Source organism: Sapajus apella, unplaced genomic scaffold, assembly GCF_009761245.1.
Source record: "Sapajus apella isolate SASKATOON/1434 unplaced genomic scaffold, GSC_monkey_1.0 scaffold39, whole genome shotgun sequence".
Taxonomy (NCBI): Eukaryota; Metazoa; Chordata; class Mammalia; order Primates; family Cebidae; genus Sapajus; species Sapajus apella.
In genome coordinates, this window is record NW_022436979.1 from 10584634 (window position 1) to 10597389 (window position 12756).

General features: G+C 35.4%; 1 pseudogene across 1 annotated transcript; it reads left to right on the forward strand.

The window, feature by feature from the left end:
• The first annotated feature begins 1096 nt into the window (after positions 1 to 1096).
• Positions 1097 to 2304, forward strand: LOC116565132 (annotated as a pseudogene). Its single transcript, XR_004275277.1, has 2 exons — positions 1097 to 1166; positions 1292 to 2304. The product of XR_004275277.1 is annotated as an importin subunit alpha-1 pseudogene (transcript).
• Positions 2305 to 12756: the final 10452 nt, after the last annotated feature.

A 12756-nucleotide genomic window follows, 5' to 3' on the forward strand; every position in this document is an offset into this window, starting at 1 on the left:
CAGGTGAAGATGAAGACATTAACATTCTTCTTTACCCAAAAGTGATGAAAAATATTGTTATGAATAAGATTAGGAAAAAATTGCTTGAAGTTAAATTTTCTTTCCCGTAGGCCTTTTCATAGACTATCATATGCTAAACTACTGTATGAATCTTCATGAGGAGGGTTATATTGAGGATCGTGTTCAAACATATTTGGCCATGAAATTCTTTATTAATATCTCTCAGGATCAGTGAACCAAGAGATTCAGTTCAGGAAACAGTGATTACAAATGAGAACTCACCTCAGTGATGAAAAGGACGTAGAATGTGTGAGCTATCAATTCTTCTTACTATAAAAGTTTTGCCTTCCTCAAGAATCAAAGTTCTACCAGGAGACTATTGCAATTTCAATGCAAGAGATGAGGGTAGCATGGTTTTATCAAGGCCATTGAATTGGGAAACTCTAGGGCAATAATTCTCATTGTATTCCAAGTGAATGTTGTACCCTGCAGTTTTGAAACATGGAGGATCCGAGGGCAATAGTAGTAAAGGTAGTAAAGGTGGTAGGAAGTTGTTGGGTTGAAAACTAAGTTAATAGAATTTGTTTTAACTTGGATTTTGAATGTGAGCCAAAGAGGAATAAAGGATAATTTACATGTTTTGGCAGAAGCATAAGGTGAATGGTCATCCATGAGAGAAGCAAGTTTTGGCTAGGAGAAAAGCAGAATTCCATTTTGGACTTTATAAATGTTAGATTCCCATCTAAGTATCAAGTGTCCAGTTTGGCATGTCTCTGATCTGAGGGCATACAGAAGGTTTGGAGTGATAAATTTGTGAATTATCAGATAGAAGATAGTATTTAAAGTTGTGGAAATAAATGTTATCATCTAGGGGATAGAGTATTTAAACGAAGGCGAGTCAAGAACTGAGGCCAGGACATTTAAACACATAAACGTTAGGACATGAGAAGAATTGAGAAATACACATGCGACACGGTGTTTGAGCTGAGCCGAGGTGGTCGCTTTTAGCGCAGCCTTCCCACAGCTGCGGATCCCCGCTTAAGCCTCGTGTGGAAGCCCGGCCCGCTTCACAGCTTTCTTCCTTTGTCTTATAACCATGTCCACCAACGAGAATGCACATACACCAGCTGCCCGTCTTAACAGATTCAAGAACAAGGGAAAAGACAGTACAGAAATGAGGCACTGCAGAATAGAAGTCAATGTGGAGCTGAGGAAAGCTAAGAAGGATGATCAGATGCTGAAGAGGAGAAATGTAAGCTCATTTCCTGATGATGTTACTTCTCCGCTGCAGGAAAACCGCAACAACCAGGGTACCTTACTGATGGTCCAAATGAACGAATTGACATGGTCGTGAAAACAGGAGTTGTGCCCCAACTTGTCAAGCTTCTAGGAGCTTCTGAATTGCCAATTGTGACTCATGCACTACGAGCCATAGGGAATATTGTCACTGGTACAGATGAACAGATTCAGGTTGTGATCGATGCAGGAGTGCTTGCTGTCTTTCTCAGCCTGCTCACCAACCCCAAAACTAACATTCAGAAGGAAGCTACATGGACAATGTCAAACATCACAGCTGGCCGTCAGGACCAGATACAGCAAGTTGTGAATCATGGATTAGTCCCATTCCTTGCCAGTGTTCTTTCTAAGGCAGATTTTAAGACACAAGAGGAAGCTGTATGGGCTGTGACCAACTATACCAGTGGTGGAACAGTTGAACAGATTGTGTACCTTGTTCATTGTGGCGTAATAGAACCGTTGATGAACCTCTTAACTGCAAAAGATACCAAGATTATTCTGGTTATCCTGGATGCCATTTCAAATATCTTTCAGGCTGCTGAGAAACTAGGTGAAACTGAGAAACTGAGTATAATGATTGAAGAATGTGGAGGCTTAGACAAAATTGAAGCTCTGCAAAACCATGAAAATGAGTCTGTGTATAAAGCTTCATTAAACTTAATTGAAAAGTATTTCTCTGTAGAGGAAGAGGAAGATCAAAATGTTGTGCCAGAAACTACCTCTGAAGGCTATACCTTCCAAGTTCAGGATGGGACTCCTGGGACCTTTAACTTTTAGATCAGGTAGTTGAGGTATAAATATGTTGTGTACTATGTTTGGTATTTTGTCTTCCTGTTTCTCTATGAAGAACTCTTTCTAAATGTGGTTTGTTATTGTAGCACTTTTTACACTGAAACTATACTTGAACAGTTCCAACTGTACATACTGTATGAAGCTTGTCCTCTGGCTACATTTCTTATTTCTATGTGGAATTTCATATCTTGCAGCCTCCTGTAAATAAACATTAAACCACCCACTCCCCCCCCAAAAAAATACACATGCAATGGGTAAGGGGATAAATTTAAAAGGTATGGTATCCTAGAAACCAAGCAGAAAAAATATTTCAAGAATAAATAAGTAATCTAGCATGTCAATCAATGCCGAGAGTTAAATGGAAATTATCAATCACATTAACAATCAAACAGTGAGAAAGAAAGCACAGTTATCAACATAATTAGGGTGAAGAAATACAGATAGCAAGTAAAGAGAAATCTTTGGAAAAGCTTTGCCAGGAAGGGAGGCAAAAATTAAGGAAACAATGGTGAACCTAAGGATTTATTTATTTTTTTAAGCTGAAAAGTGTTAAAGCATGCTTATATTGGGAACGGTAAAAGGTAGGAAATAACATCACAGAATAAAGCAAAGCCCCTTTTTGAGTTTGGAGGGCATGATGTTCAGTCCACAAGTCAGAGATGCCAACTTAACTTGGAGAAGCAGTGATAGATAGTGCTTAAAAACAACAGACTCTAATATTAGCTTGCCTACATTACAGTCCCAGTTCCTTAAAATAAAAATAGAATACCCTTCACACCTATGCCTTAAATCCAAAGTACTAACAACACTGAATGCTGGTGACGATGTGGAGAAACAGGCACTCTATTCATTGGGAATGCAGAAATAGTCCAGCCACTTTGGAAGACGGTTTTGCAGCTTATTACAAAACCAACACAGCCTTGTCACATGAGCCAGCAATTGGACTCCTTGGTATTTACCCAAATAAATAAAAAACATATGTCCACACAAAAACCTGCACACAAATGTTTATGGCAGCTTTATTCATAATAGGTGAATGGAAAATAAACTGTGGTACATCTATATGATGGAATATTGTATCCTACCAATTATTTCTTTTTTTAGAGGTTTCGCCAGGAATTAGAATATGTAGAACATATATAACACTAAAACATAAGATTTATTTTTTTTTAAAGTTGCTTCTCATTCTTTCCAGATGCACTGCAGTGCATATAAATGAAAACTAAATCATAAGGTACTACTTTTTCTGTTGGAAGAAAGGGGCTGATGTTGAACCATTTTACATGGCTTATCCTCATTAGTATGTTAACGTCACTAAAATAATAATATCAATAAATCTGGAGACTTCTACATTTGGCCGTGATGGAGGAACAAAAACGGAATTTGCCCTCCTGAGTAAAACAACACGTAAATGAATACAACTAATAAAAACATGACTTTTACAGTGCTGGACATCAGAGAAAATACAGCCATCTCTGAGAGGCAGAAAAAAAAACAAGGCAAACTGAGCAATTAACTCAGGTTACTGTGTAATTTAGTTTTCAGCTGTAGTGCAAGGCAGATAAATTCAGACAAAGTGCTGTGGAATCCCTGAGTTGAGGAAACAGAGCAGAGTGTCTATAGAAATTAACGTAGCTGGAGTTTCCAAGCCAAATTAATAGAAGAAAACTAAGCTAATAGAGAACTGTAGAAATATGTGGAAAGGTCTCTATGTATTCAGCAGAGTATTAATCAAAAATTGTGTGCATGTGAGAAAACTTCCCAAGGCTGGGGAGTCATAAGCCAGAATTATAGAGCAGGAACAGTGTCTGCAGAACTAACTGAACTGGAAACCCTCAAATTCATGGAAAACTGGGAAGAGTATTCAAATAGGCCTTGTCTCTGTAGAGGTCTGGACTAATCACAGCTCTGGTTCCACCTAAAAACTGAAAATATAAAACGATCAAACTGTTTTTAAGTAACATAACTACATCCCCCAGTAAAGCACAAATATATGTATAGGATGATAAAAACAAAAACTTCTCTAAAGAGAAAACCACAATGTTTGGCAGCCAATTAGGGTGCCAACTCAGGCCTGTAAAAAAGTAGGAAAAAGTGAAATATGGTAAGAAGAATCAATCAAAAATGATGCAGAAATGGCATAGATGTAATAATGAGCACAAGGATATTAAAAATAGTTATGTTACTTGCATTCCATGTTTAAAAAGAAAGGTAAGTAGAGATAAATGGAACATATTATAAAAGCTACATAATCTGAGATGAAAATTTTTATGGATAGGATTAAGAACAGATTACTTTTCAGAGGAAAAGATTAGTAAACTAGAAGACATAGCAGTAAAAAAATATCAAGAAAAAAACTTACAGAATAAGAACTTTTGAAGATACACACGGCACTGGGCACATTGGCTCATGCCTATACTCCCAGCATTTTGGGAGGCTGAGGTGGGCAGATCACTTGAGGTCAGGAGTTCAAGGCCAGCCTGGCCAACGTGGCAAAACCCCATCTCTACTAAAAATACCAAAAAAAAAAAAAAAAATTAGCCAGGGGTGGTGGTGGGTGCCTGCAATCCCAGCAACTTGGGAGGCTGAGTGAGGAGAGTCGCTTGAACCTGGGAAGCAGAGGTTGCAGTGAGCCAAGATTGTGCCACTAAATTCCAGCCTGGGCGACAGAGTGAGACGTCATCTCCAAAGGAAAAAGGAAAATGCACATAGCTCAGTAACCTGTGACAGTGGCACAGTTTCAAGTAGTCTACAATATATGTGATTGGCATGCTTGAGAAAGAGAAAGGAGGGGGGAGGAAATGTATTTGGAGAATTAAAGGTTGAAAATTTTTAAAATTCGAAACTATAAAGTCATATATCCGAGAATATCAATAAGCTTCAAGTAAAAGAAAAACAACAACAAAATTAATCAAAGATCATAATTAAATTGTTCAAAACAGTGATAAGGAAAAAAAATTTAAAGTAGAGGTAAAAAAGAGATGTCAAATTCAGAGAATCAAAGATAAGATTGACAACATATTTTGTATAGGAATCATTGCAACCAAGACGTTAATAGAACAATATCTTTAAAGTAGCAAAAGAAAACCTGTCAGCCTAGAATTCTGTATACCTAGCAACAATATCTTTAAAAACCTAAGATAAAATACAGACTTTTCAGATATGCAAAAGATGAAAGAATTAATGACCAGCATACCCACATTTTAAGAAATTTTGAAAGTCAAGCAAAAAGAAAATGACACTGAGTGAAAATATGGATTTTCTTCCACTCACAGGAATGAAGAAGAGCAGAGATGATAATTACATGGATCAATATGTACTTTTTTATTATTTAGATCTTTAAAAGATACTAAATATCTAAACAAAAATAATAACAATGTATTTTAGATTTTCTAAAATACATGAAGTCAAAAGTTATTTGTGACAAATAGCACAAAAGCTATAAGAGAAAATATGAGTGTAAGACTTTTAAGCTAAATATAATGTGAAATAATAGCTCCTGAAGGTAGACTACAATAAGTTATAGTAAACATATATATATATATATATATATACACACACATATACACACATATATATATATTTCTTTTTTTGAGACAGAGTTTTGCTCTGTAAATTCAAGAAGATAATAATCTAAGTGAGGGCAATAACTTTAAATTTGCTTCTGAAAATACTTAAAAAGCATGTACTTCAACAGGGCAGAAAGCTTCAGTATGTGGGATTGCTACAAAGAAATTGCATCATTATCATCAATCCAACAATTTTTACTACTCAGAATTAGAAGAGAAACAAGTCTATGTTGCTCTCTACTTTTGCAGAGCGGAAAGGAAATATATCATTGTTATAAAAACATTAAGAAATGTGCTCTCTGCTTGAAGATTCACGACCTTCGGAAAATTACTGGCTTATTTTCTGTAAAACCATAGGCCAACAATGTAGATTTGTTTTAATGGTGGCTTTAATGTTGCGCCAACAATGTCTTCATTTCTTGTTTCATATCTCACAACTTTATTAATTGCTGTTTGATATGTTTCTCTACATTCTCTCAGTCAAGATTCCAATTAGGAACTTTCTCCATGCTTCCTTTTTGTAAATCTTTATTCTTTCAGAATATCCATTTTCTTCTTTACTACACAGTTTTCACCCTTTCTTACACAGAACAATGTAAAAATTCCATGAGAGGCCAAATATATGTCCCAGTACTCCTGCGTCCAACATTCAAAAGCACCATGTTTCGTAGAAAGCAGTAATAGATTCTAAATAACATTTTTCCCCAGTACACATCTCCCCTGAGAAAAATTATAGACATCTGTAACATAAGAGTCTGCCTTCAACTATCATGAAGAAGTAGATAATAACATAGAGGCAAATATTATTTGAAGTGTGGCTAATATTTGCTTTTGTCCCAGGCTACATCTAACTCAAAGTACAGCTGACCTTCTTTTGTTGCTTGGGGGACCTTCTGTAAGCCTGCCACATGTTTGGATAAAAATTTTATCCTGGTTACCTCCCTCACCACATCAAGTTAGAGAAGAAGCACACCTGAAATAGAGTATTTCTAGGGTTCATGAGGATCTGGGGAAGGAAGAGTTGCTATTGCTTCAAAGGTTGCAGCATTCATGTTCAAAGTTCCTAAAATAGGAAGCCAGAATTCCAGGAAAGGTTCTTTTTGACAATTCTTCAAAATACTCTTCCCTCCCACTCCTTCTGGCTTAGGGTGTGGCAGGCTCACGTGTGTTCACACATGTCAACTACTCACTCTTCAAAAGACCACTGTAATAACCCATGGTTAGGCAAAGTTATGTTTACTAGCCTTCTGCAGTAGGGAGAGCATCACATATAGAGTCTAGTGTGTGTCTCAATAGGGAGATTAGAGATGTGTTAACAATAGGATTTGGAGATTAAAGATCAAGTAGTTTAAGAAGAACTTTCCATGCAAGGATGTGATTGAGACAGGGTAAATTCATCATGTAGTTGTTTAGCATTGGACATAATGAGGTGATCTTGAAGTATGTCTTGATAGGTAAACAGCTGCTTGATAGTAAGCTGTTAGCTCAGATGAGCAAACTATTATGAGAAAAGGACCATTTATAGTTCTGTAGTTCAAATAAGTCAGAGGATAATTTATATAGTTAAAATAAATTTACTTTCAAGAATTTTCTGAAGCACGCAGTAAAACTATTTATGTAACATTTCCTAGAATACATTGTAAAGTTACGTTGACACATTTGTCTTAAGTCCTCAGCCCTTACAGCTCAACCAAATGGATACTGGTGGTCTCAGTTCTCGTGACCAATAAAGCCTGATAGAAGAAACTTGGATGCATGTTCATGGTTTATCTTGGGATGCTTATTTATTTATTTATTTATTTATTTATTTTTGAAAGGAGTTTCACTCTTTGGTGCCCATGCTGGAGTGCAGTGGCGTGATCTCAGCTCACTGCAACCTCCGCCTCCCAGGTTCAAGTGACTCTCCTGTCTCAGCTTCCTGAGTAACTGGGATTACAGGTGCCTGCCACCACGATGCTCAACTAACTTTTGCATTTTCAGTATAGACAGCGTTTCACCATGTTGGCTAGGCTGTTCCTGAACTCCTGACCACAGGTGATCCGCCTGTCTCAGCCTCCCAAAATGCTGGGATTACAGGCATGAGCCACCATGCCCAGCCTATCTTGGCATGCTTTCTAATCAAAGGGGGGCATCTATTATCTTTACTTTCCATTTGTTGTCACTTCTCCCCACCATCTCCACCCCTTTGCCAAGAAGGGAAGCTTTCTTGGCCATTTCTTAATGGAGTACACTTTATGTCATTGCTGACTCTTACTCGCTTCCATTCCTTTCTTATTTAGTGAAATACGGCAGAATACAATGATTCATATGTGGACTCAAGTGACATACTCCCTCAGTATGAGTTCTAAGTAGCCTTGGGCAAAGTTGCTTAGTTACTCCATGCTTCACTTTCCACAAAATCATGATGGTGGAGAGTTGATAAGAGAATCAAATAAGTTAACATAGGTAAAGATCTCAGAATGGAGCCTGGCACATAGTGTTAACTTTTATCACAATGCTTATGTTGTCACAGCATTGTTGTGATGCTTAATTAAATGAAAGAAAATGTATAAAGCAACTAGAACAGTGGAAATAATAAAAAGTGTTTACTATTACAATTATGTATAGCTAATTAATGTGTATTGCATGTAATACTTATCCAGATTTTTGATTGTATGTAATGCTATCCTGAAGTCAGTGCAGAACAGCAGTGGAGGTTTTTAAATTATAAGAGGTAAGTATTCTTTTATTTTAAAATTAATTAGGATAAAATACAGGAATGTACTTGGCATATTAATATATGCCAATACAATGTTTTCATGTTATGGAAAAAAAAGATTTAGAATCAGATAACCATAAGCCTGGACTTCTGAATTTTGAGATCTTACACACCAAAAGGTTAATTTCTCAGCCTAATGAACTTCCTATAAAAATGGGCATAATAACATCATAGACTTGTTGCCAGAATTAAATGAAATAATGCAGAGAATTATACAGAGTATAAGGCTGTAGAAAAATACTATCTCCTTTTTTTCCTTCTCTTCCTTTTACCTCAGTAGCCTTCATTTAAATTTTCTGTAAAATCAAAAAGTCAAATTAGATTATATTTCAGCTCTAAAATTTTCTCATTCTATACTTACACTTAGAATGACCCCTTCTTTCTCTTAACTTTCAGAGAAGCCCTTTAAATCAGTGTTACCTTGAGCCAGTTAGCACTGAAATATATGAGGCCTGGGTTCCTTCTCTAGGAATGTCATGAGAATCTCAGATGTTTCCCAAAGGCTGGCACTATATTGCAGGTTTCTTATGTATAGTATACCATGCCAAGCAATGCTGAGCATGCACTTGTCAATAAGTACCTACTGGCTTGTTTAGTATTATAAATCCACACAAAGTGAATCAGCATCTACTGAAAGGTGCAAATACTTGGAAGTGTCGTTAGTGCTATATAAGTGAAAGATTCATTTCATTTTGTTCCAGACATTCTTGAGCACTTTCCTTGGGTCATTGAACATATTTAATGTATTCATTTAAAAGCATAGCAAGAGTACTTCTTTTCAAGGTCTTAGTGATAGATTTTAATGGAGAGTATAATGGAGGAGTCTATAGGGCTGCGCCTGCAGCAGGAGATAATAGAATGCAGCTGAATACATTAAAGCATAGTCCCCAAGGCTTCAGACTCCTGGCTTAAATGATGTTATATCATTTTATTCTACTCAAGCTTCAGTAAAAATTTCTCATTTCAAAAGTGACTGAGGTTGGTATTCTGGATAAATTATATCTTATCTCTCGTTTCCCAACATCCTCTCTTCCTAAGCTAAAAATAAAAGTGAAATACAAGAGATAAATAATGAATCTTACGGATATATAGAATGATGCTTTCATTGTTTCAGACCAGGGAAGCAGAGGAGTCAGAGAGGTTAGGGGTAATAGTAAGTTCTAGATATATTTCCTTTACTATTCTACCAATAGCTCCCTTTATTTCTTACTTTCTCAAAACTTTATTTCTAATGCTGAATCTTTTACATTATGCTTGATATCTAAATGGGGTCATAAATCTTACTACATGGCACCTAAAAATTCCTGTCAAAGTGATTATTATCTTAAAATATAGACAAAGAAAATTTTTATTATTTACTAATAAAAATATTACAAAACATAGATTGGGTATAAAGTTATATTTTTCTAAAAATAGCTTCTTGATATCACATAATCATTAATATTATCTTAAATATAACAGCCTGAAGAAATATAAAATCTGAGCAGACCAATAATGAGTGACAGCATGAAATCAGTAATAAAAAGTTTCCAATCAAAGAAGAGCTTAGGACCTGATGGCATCACTTTTAAATTTTGCTAAATATTTAAAGAAGAACTAATACCAGTCTACTCAAACAATTCCAAAAACTTAATGACTTGAGAATACTTCCAGATTTCTTCAATGAGTCCAGCATTACTCTAATACCAAAACCAGAAAGGACCAAACAGAAAAAGAAAACTCTAGGCCAATATCCGTAATGAACACAGATGCCAAATCTGCAACAAAATGCCAGCCAATTAAATTCAACAGCACATTAAAATGATAATTCATTATGATCGGGTGGGGTTCATCTCATGGATGCAAGGATGTCAACATACACAAATCGATAAATGTAATAGGTCACATTAATGGAATGAAGGAGAAAATCTATATGATCATTTTAATAGATGCAGAAAAAGCATTTGACAAAATTCAACATCGCTTCCTGATAAAAATTGTCAACAAATTAGGTATAGAAGGAATGTACCTCAGCATAAAAAGGCCATATATGACAAAGTCACACCTAACATCATACTGGATGGAGAAAGATTTTCCTCTAAGACCAGGAGCAAAACAACTACTTTTGCCACTTCTATCAACATAGTATTGGGGGTCCTTGCTGGGGCAATTAGTCAAAGAAATAACAGGCAGCCAATTAGGAAGGAAGAAGTCGAGTTGCCCCTGTTTGTAAATGACATATTGTTACATACAGAAAATCCTAAAGACCATTAAATAACTGTTAGAATTGATAAATGAATTTGGTATAGTTGCAGGGTGCAAAATTAACCTTCAAAACTCAGTAATGATTTTATGCACTAGTAGCAAATTATCTAAAAAATAAAGCAAGAAAGCAATCCCAGTAACAATAGCTATGAAATAAATGAATAAAATACTTAGGAACAAACTTAACCAAGGAAGTAAAAGGTCTCTACAATAAAAACTATACCTACAAAACATTGATGAAAGAAACTGAAGAAGACACAAATAAATGGAAAGATATTCTATGTTTATGAAATAAAAGAATCAATATTGTTAAAATCCATACAATTGAAAGTAATTTATAGATTCAATAAAATTATCAAAATATCAATGATATTCTTCACAGAAATAGAAAAAACAATCCTACTATTCATATGGAACCACAAAATATCCTGAATAGCCAAAGCAACCTTGAGCAAAAAGAACAAAGCTAGAGGTATCACATTACCTGACTTCAAAATATACTACAAATCTATACTAACCAAACAGCATGGTACTAGCCTAAAAATAGACACATAGATCAATGGAACAGAGTAAAGAACATAGAAACAAATCTATGCACCTACATCCAATTGATATTTTACATAGGTGACAAAAGCACAAACTGGAGAAAGGTCAATCTTTTCAGTAAATAGTACTGATATTCATCTGCAGAAGAATGAAACCAGACCCCTGTCAGTCACAATATACAAAAATTACCTCAAATGGTTTCAAGGCTTAAATGTAAGACCTGAAATAATAAACCTTCTAGAATAAATTATAGGGGAAAAAATCCATGACATTGGACTGAACATGAAGTTTTTGGATAAGACCCCAAAAGCACAGGCAATAAAAGCAAAAATAGACAAATGGAATTACATTTGTAATTCAGCGCAGGAAAGAAAATAATCAATAGAATGAAAAGATAACTTATAGAATGAAATAAAATATTTGCAAATTATGCTTCTGATGAGAGGTTAAATCCAGGATACATAAGAAACTAAAAAAGCTCAATAGCAAAAAAAAAAAAAAAAAAAAACAAAACTTGAAAAAATAGAAAAATTACCTAAATGAACACTTTTCAAAAAAAGACAAGTTGTCAATAGGTATATAAAAAAAAATTCTTAACGTCTCTAATCATTAGATAAATGCAAATCAAAACTGCAATGAAATATCATCTCACCCCAGTTAGAATGGCGTATTAGTCCATTCTGCCATAAAGATACTACCTGAGACTGAGTAATTTATAAAGGAAAGAGGTTTAATTGACTCACAGTTCTGCATGGCTGAAGAGGCCTCAGGAAACTTATAATCATGGCAGAAGGAGAAGCAGGCACATCTTACATGGAGCAGGCAAGAGAAAGTTTGTGTGAGCACAGGAAAAACTACCATTTATAAAACCATCAGACCTTGTTAGAATTCACTCACTATCATGAGAACAGCATTGGGGAAACTGCTCCCATAATCCAATCACTTCCCTCCTTCAACACGTGGAGTTACGTGTCCCTTTCTGAACATGCAGGGATTAAAATTCAAGATGACATTTGGGTGCGAACACAGAGCCAAACCATATCACATGGCTATTACCAAAAAGACAGAAAATAACAAATAATGGCATAGATGTGGAGAAACATGAACTCTTACACATTGTTGGTGGGAATGTAAATTAAATGTTAGCTATTATGGAGGCTGAGTATGGACATCCCTCAAAAAACTTAAAATAGAACTACCATATAATTCTGCAATCTTATAACTGGATCCAAAAGAAGTAAAATCATTTTTTCAAAGAGATATCTGTACTTTCAAGTTTATTGCAGCAGTATTCATAATAGCCAAGATAAGGAATCAATCTGGGTGTCCAAAAATACCTAGATTGATGAATAAATAAAGAAAATGTAGATACACAGTTGAATACCATTCACCCATTAAAAGTAGAATGAAATCCTATCACGTGTGGTGAAATAGATAAACCTGGAAAGCAATATGTTCAGTGAAGGCAGGCACAGAAAGACAAATACCACATGACCTCATTCATATGTGGAATCTAAAAGAGTTGATCTCATAGGACTAGAGAGTAAAAAC